Below are 6,239 nucleotides of genomic sequence, written 5' to 3'. Positions count from 1 at the left end.
CAGTTTTATGAATGCGGATCAAATGCCGGGATGCACACACACTGCAGCACATACTTTATTGTGAGCATGTGCAAAAGTGTCCTTATATCAATTTTTATTAAAAAGGGAGAAAACAATATCCACATTAAGTTAGGATCAATTATACTACCTTTCCAACAGGAGTCCTGCACACTGACTGAGCCTATACCAGAATTGAAAATAATTTGATTTATGTTCTGGCCCACCATGTAACGGCTTGAAAAACTTCCAAACTTGGCAGGAACTTCATAACTTCCTGCCAATCATAATACACTTCTATGCGCAGCACAAGTTTATTAACAGTTTGAGCTCGTGAGAAAAAAGGGAAAGGCAAGGCTGGAAACCTGGGAACAACACAATCATCCCAGATGCTGAGAAGAGCAGCAGCAAACGTGAAGGTCTTCTAGCTGACTGTAGAGTTGCCTGGGAAGCAGTATCTCACTATTTATTAATTCCAACAACATGTCAGAACTTCATTAAGATAAATCCTTGTTTGAGGGGGGGGGGGGGGGGGTCTCACAGTGTCAAGCTCACTGAAAGTAAATTGAGTTTTTGCTCCTTTTTCAGAAAAAGGGATCAACAATCAGGGTCAGTTCAGCTGGGAGGTGGGGGAGGCCTGAGGCTCAGTTGTTAGTTCAGTCCTCTTCAATGTGATGTTAAATGACATTTTTCACAATGGTTTTGGGAAGTCTTTTTCTGAGGAGGATGGCATCATCTGGAGGAGAATGCTGGTTATCTGCTCTTTTAAACTGAAAAGGCCTTGGAGCAGGTGGTTCAGTGGGGATCTAATAGGAAGTTCATGATCTTTGGCTGAAAGAGGAAAACTATAATAATAAATAAGATCCATAACTATGTTTTTAGTGGTTTAGAAAGACCCTACATAAAGTAAATTATAAATGTTTTTAATACTTTTGAATGAGACATTTCTATCTACATAATCTTATCTTACATGGACGTCACCATGCCACCACATTTCTACAGGAGCCCAAACTGACAAACAGCTCTATAGCGCGTTTTTTCACTACGTTGAATACAAGAACAAGTAACAGTAGGTGTAGTCATCTGCTTTATTATGAGAGATGAAACTAACAAATATTACATGATAAAAATGGATGTGGATTGAAAAGTAGAGTGATAAATATTCAAGTGATTTGATTGAAACAGTAGCAATAGGATGAAGATGGAACCATGTTTTATCATTTTCATTTATCAATCATCAACCCCAAATTGGGTTTTAAATATTATAATTATCATTTAATGAAAGTAGGCTCAAGGGTGGAAGTAACAAAAATAAACAATGAAATGGAGATGATGAAAATGGACGTGAATTAAAAGACAGAGTAATAAATTCTCAACGGATGTGATTGGTTTATAATCAATCACAACACCAAACTGTAATTTATCGTTCACTGCATGTCATTTTTGTTACTACAGCTGAAACTGTAAATCACAAACCATGAACACTCACTGACTGACTAAGTTTTTGGCTCTCAACTTCCTGTGTGTTTTGTCATCCAAACTTCCCTGTTCTCTGTTTTGGTTGCAGGTCCAACCACTTGTGCATGTTAGTGCTTGTGAGCTGTGTATGTGTTGGCACTGAACAGAAGCAGTTTCTCTTCTCATCTAACTCCTGAATTCAGGGTTTATTTCCAACAAACCAGAGCTGGTGATTGTTGGAACAGTGGAAAGACCAGCAGAGATGGTTTGGAAGTGTTTTATGATCTGAAGCTGAAACTGTGGTGGAAGAAGTATTCAGAGCCTGAAGTCAAAGTACTAATACATCAGTGTAAAAATGAGAAGGTCTCCTCTCTTTGTGTTCTGTGCAGATGATCTCATTAAATTGATGTTTCTGATTCTGTTCATGTGTTCGTAGCATTTTCCGGCTGGAGCTGCTGGATCTGAAGCTCATTTAATGTCTGTATGTTCTGCAGCAACCGCTCCCATCTCATAAAGACACTTCTGGTTCTCTTCAAACCAGCTCAGAGTGTTTCAGCCTGGTTTTAGCTGAAAGTCTAAATCTGAGAGAATCTTGAAAAAAGCTGGAGAGAAATTAAGTCTTATTTCAGAAACACTGTAAATAGGCTGCAGTATTTTCACTGGGTGCTGGAAAATGTGTTTTTCCTCGTGTAGAACTGAAAAAATAAATAAGTTACAGAAACAGTTGTCTTTGTGAGATTTATTAAAGTGAGAAAACACAGTAGTACTCAGAGTATTTAGATAACTCACACTCCTGAGGGCGGTTTGGAAGATCTGCCAGAGGAAGGGAAAATTACAACACTGAAGGAGGGAAATCAAAAGAGCAGCAGTGTGTTCTTTCATTTCCTGTTTCTCTCTGTGTCCTGACTGTTAAGGTTTCCCTCCTTCCGCTCTGAAAGACTCTTCTCTTCAATAATATTCACAGAGGGGAGAACAGAGCAGGATGCAAAAGCTGAGTTAACAGGGACACCTTTCAGTCCAGATCCCAGAGCGAATCAACATGTGACATCACGCTGACCTCACTCTGACATCACTGATCAGCAGGAATCAATAGTGAGTGTGTAGACTGTGTGTGAGAGTCAGTAGGAGGAGTCAGAGTGAAGAAGAAGCTGACAAAGCGTCCTCCTGTCTTCATCCGTCCTCCATCAGCTGCTTCACCTCCATTTTCTCTCTGATCCAGAGTCAGATCGGATCAATGATCAAAGATCAAACAGATTGATCGGCCATCAGAGGAGTTGGATCAGTGGAGCTGCTTCTGTTCCTGCTTCTCTCTGCAGAGGAGACAGAGGACAGTCAGACAGAGACAAACACAGAGACTCTGACCTCAGTCTGCATACTGACCTTTGACCCTGAGAACAAATGATTTCTCTCTCAGGATGTTTCCCTTCATGTTGTAGACTTTGCACCTGTATCGTCCTCCGTCTCTGTCTGTGGGGGATTTCAGGGTCAGACTGAGGTCTCCAGTTCTCAGAAGGTCTTCCTTCATCTCTGTTCGGTCTCTGTAAAACCTGGTCCTGTTTGTTAGGCTGATCAGAGCCGTTCTGATACATGTGGACCTTCCTGGTGCCTCCGTCTGTCCACTCCACTGTGACATTTTTAGGCATGTCAACTGTGGTTTTGCAGGGCAGCTGGACAGACTCCACCAGTAAATCCACCTCCACCTTGTAGACTGAGAGGACAACAAAGCACAACATCAACAAAAACAGTAAAAGTGGCAGTGGTACTGACTGAAAATTAATAATGGTTCTTATAATTACAGTATAGTACTATTGGTTTCAGCGTGTCATTGGTAGTTTACAACTGATGCTGTTGTCATTTTCATGCCAAGCGCCTATGTTGTTTAAACAGCAAATGCACCTGTGCAAGTGACCATATGTGAGCTCATGGGAGTGTTGGTCTTAATATTAAGTTTAGTTTAGGCAAATGGTTAGTGCATTGGTATTATAGGAGTCATGAACAGATTTATTGCAAATTTATAATTAATTGTAAATCATATTATTTTTTTTAGAATTCTTATTTGTTGTAGCACATTTTTGGGTAGGTCATGTGGATGCGAGTGGTGTTCTCTGCATAGTTGATTTAAGCACCTGTTGACCTCCAGCAGAGAAGAAAATAGGGTGGGCTGGATAGTTTGTTGACTACATTGTTCTTTATATTTTGATTGCTGTGATTATTTTGAATATAGGCTGCATTTTGCACATTATAATTATTATAATTTTATCGAATCATTTGTCAATCTCTTGCAAAATCAACTCAACAACAGCTAGTACATTTAAAAATGCATTTTGGGCTCATGTGAACTTCATGTCATCTTTAACATGGAGCTCCTGGTGAAATTCTTTAACAATCAATGTCTGACAACATTTATCTCCGTTCCTCCTATCAGAACCAGAAACAAATTTACTTCAAAGTATGAATGTAGCTTAATAACCACACTTGCTCACTGAAGACGGAGGTACACAAAGCAAAGTGTAAATGGAAGGCCTGCAAACGTCAAGTACGTTAATGACGAATTACAATGCTGCAGGTAATGATGCACGAACAACCTACTTTTCCCACCTAAATTGCCCAGAATTCCCCAAACCCAAAAGTATTATGTAAAACACTAAACTGGATTGTTGATGCCTGAACACTTGCATCATTCGATCTCTGTGAGCAGTTTAAAATATTTTTCATAGATAAAATTGAAAAAATCAGATTCCAGACTATTAACAGGCCCCAAAACCCACCTTTCCCAGAGCCATTAATCCACAGATTATGTGATGTTATATCCTTTATTTTCTTTAATTCAATATCTCTTTCTGCCTCAATGATGTGCAAAAAGTCACAAACAACTTGCCCCCTGGATGTAGTACCTTCCAGACTGCAGACAGAGGCTATGCCCACTGTTTGCACTTTCACTGAAAAAAGTGATACTCTGTCGTTCATTTAAACTGCATTTTTTCATTGGATTAAGGGAAAATCATAGTTCCACGTGACGTCACACCAGCTTGCGCTTTGTTCACCAGTGTTGTGCTGTCCGCCATTACTCCGCTTCGAAAGTGAACAAGGTGGAAAGACAGGAAATGTCTTTAGACAAGGTAAGCATTCAAAATTGTATTTTATTGGGGATGACCTTATGTGTTTTTCATTCACATTTATGGTTAGTGGCAGGATGGACAAATAGGCTAACTTACTTTACAGACAACTGTGTTTGTGCACATGTTAGCTAAAGTTAGCTAATACAAATGCAAAGTTAATTTTGTTGTTAATATTATTCCATTGTGATGTCAGGAAAATATAATGGTGGTGTAGTGTGACAAGGCTCATTTGTGCTTGAATAAACTAATGTTAGCTCGTTTCTCCCATGCACCACAACAGTCAATTAACATCAACGTTAAGTCACTGATGCAAGAGCTGTAATTAATTTATATTTCAATATCAACATTATTTATATAGCACACATAAAACAACCAAGGTTGGCCAAGGTGCTTCACAGGTTAAATACAACAAGAAGACATTACTTACACAGTAAAAGTACAGCAATAAAACTTTATAATATACAGTATACGATATACAGTGTTATTAAAATTGTCAGGAATAATAACAGACTTAACTCAAAGGAAATGCCAAAGAAAAGACATGTGTTTTTACCGGGGTTTTAAAACGTTCGAGAGTTGGGGCTGTTCTGATCTGGACTGTCAGGTTGTTCCACAGGTTAGGGGCAGCTACACTAAAGGCTCGATCGCCTCTGGTTTTAAGTCTGCCTCTGCGTACATCCAGGAGGAGGAGATTGCTGGATCTCAGCACTGTAGCTGCAGTATGAACGTGAAAAAGCTCAGGAGGCGGGCAACAGCATTTTGGACTAACTGCAGGTGCTGAATAGATGACTTGTCTAAGCCCACATATAAGGAGTTGCAGGAGGTTTAGGAGGGAGATAGGCCATTACCTTGGCTATAGTTCTCAACTGGAAAAAGCAGGATCTAACAGTGGCGGATATCTGTTTATCAAATTTAAATGCACTATCCAATACAACACCAAGTTTGAAATGAAAGGGCCGAGAGAATCTATATAAAGCAGTTCAGGGTGTCCAAACACTATGATCTATGTCTTGTCTCCGTTTAGATTGGGGAAATTTAGGTTCATCCACGTTTTGATGTCCTTCATACAGTCAAGCAGGGGCTGCAGTGCTTTTAGCCCAACAGTTCCCACCAAGAGCAGCACTATGCAGCACCATGACTCAGGGTGGGCGGCCATCTGCCTCGACCGGTTGGGGGGAGGGGGGGGGGAAGAGAGAGAGAGAGAGAGAGAGAGACTCTAAATGAAAAATGGTGTAGATATGTGCAGTAGTGTTAATAATAATAATCGTAATTTAATGATAATAACAATAGAACTATTAGTCGTTGCAGCAGAGGGTGTCGAGCAGGAACACGGGGGCAGCAGGTGACCTGCAGCCACAGATCCAGACCCCACAGCTCCAGAGTCAGAAACACCTGCAGGAAGTGATAGGAGGAGAGAGGAGAGGGACGAGAAAGCACAAGACTACCGGAAAGGGGAGAAGTTGTGTTAGTAACATGCAATAATGGGATGAGGTTGCATACAGAGGGAGAGAAAGTAGAGGAGAGAGGAGCTCAGTGCATCATGGGAAATCCCCCGGCAGTCTAGGCCTATAGCAGCATAACTAAGGGATGGTTCAGGACTCACCTGAGCCAGCCCTAACTATAAGCTTTATCAAAGAGGAAAGTCTTAAGCCTACTCTTAAATGT

Source organism: Micropterus dolomieu, linkage group LG12 (assembly GCF_021292245.1).
Source record: "Micropterus dolomieu isolate WLL.071019.BEF.003 ecotype Adirondacks linkage group LG12, ASM2129224v1, whole genome shotgun sequence".
In the NCBI taxonomy this organism is placed as follows: Eukaryota; Metazoa; Chordata; class Actinopteri; order Centrarchiformes; family Centrarchidae; genus Micropterus; species Micropterus dolomieu.
Note: the sequence above shows the minus strand (reverse complement) of the source record.